This window comes from Rutilus rutilus (genome assembly GCF_951802725.1).
Source record: "Rutilus rutilus genome assembly, chromosome: 15".
NCBI classification, from domain to species: domain Eukaryota; kingdom Metazoa; phylum Chordata; class Actinopteri; order Cypriniformes; family Leuciscidae; genus Rutilus; species Rutilus rutilus.
Window position 1 is genome coordinate 18435018 of NC_140220.1, and position 1326 is coordinate 18436343.

Below are 1326 nucleotides of genomic sequence, written 5' to 3' on the forward strand. Positions count from 1 at the left end.
TCCGGCTCACACACAGCGAGTCTGCTGCGGTGCGGTGGTCCTGCAACCCGACTGGAGAGACTGAGCTGCCCCAGAGCCTCTGAAGGTGAAGTGAGTTTCCCCAGGTGTAGTTTAAACACACGTTTAACTTAAAGTTAAATTTGTAATGATTGTATTGTATGCTAAAGACGATTCAGCATCAGCAAAAACAGCGAGTCTATTACGTTAGCCAAAATCAGCGCTCAAATCGCTCCCTCGTGATTTGTAAGAGCACTCTTCCCTTTGATTAGCCTAATTTGGATTTTAGTAAAGACAAGAACAGCTTAATAAAAAATAAAAAAATATTGTTTGTATCCATAACGTTTACTGATGGTCGCCGTTGCGCCGACGTACGTTACGTTACAACACACAATACAGTGCCAGTTAGGAGATCGATCATTTGATTAGCTAAGCAGTCCTATTTAATCCAATTCCTCTCAGATATCACAGCAATGAAACCAGGTTACAACTGGGGAAATAACAAATACAATAGGATTAAGTATGGGCGTTAATAGTTGGGAGAAAATATGATGCGTAATTTGATTAGGTCTGCATTTGGTCTTAAAGAGGCAGCGGTCTAATAATCCTGCTGACGATTGCTCCATTAATGTGAATCAAACAACAAAAGGCAAAGAGAAAATCAGTCGCAGCTCTTGAATGATATAAGCTTTAATCTTTAATGATAAACTATGCAGTGTTATTTTAAATCTGACTTTATTAGATGTCTTTTTAGCCCATATTACTCCTGGACAGTAATCAGTAGACATTACTGAAATTAAAGCACTGGATATATAATTTGTATATTTGTATATTTGTTTAATTGTATACTTTTTTTTGTTTGACCATGTGTTTGTACTTTAATTTTGGTGTCCTATGTCTTCTGAATATAAAACACAAAAGCCTGCACCCTTCTGCATAACATAGGCCTACATGTTTTATTTGTTTTGTTAAAGCATTGCTTTTTCTTTTGCTATAGATATTTATTTGTGCATATATATTAAGCAATATTAATTGTGTTCTAAATTATATTTTTTTCCCTTTTTTTTTTATATAACAAAAAGAACTGATAAGAAAACCGTTAAAGTACCGGATCGATAAGGAGTATTGGTAAGAGTAGTAATAGGGCCGAACGATACCCATCCCTATTGGCAGCAACGAATTAAAAGTTATGGCCAATTTAACTGTGATTAAATTCAGTATATACGTCTGCCATATGTTGCCACCCCTCAAAAATTCCTGCCCCCCTCTCGCCACCCCATAAATATTTTTCTAGATCCGCCCCTGGTGGTTGGTGATCAGAGTAAAGCG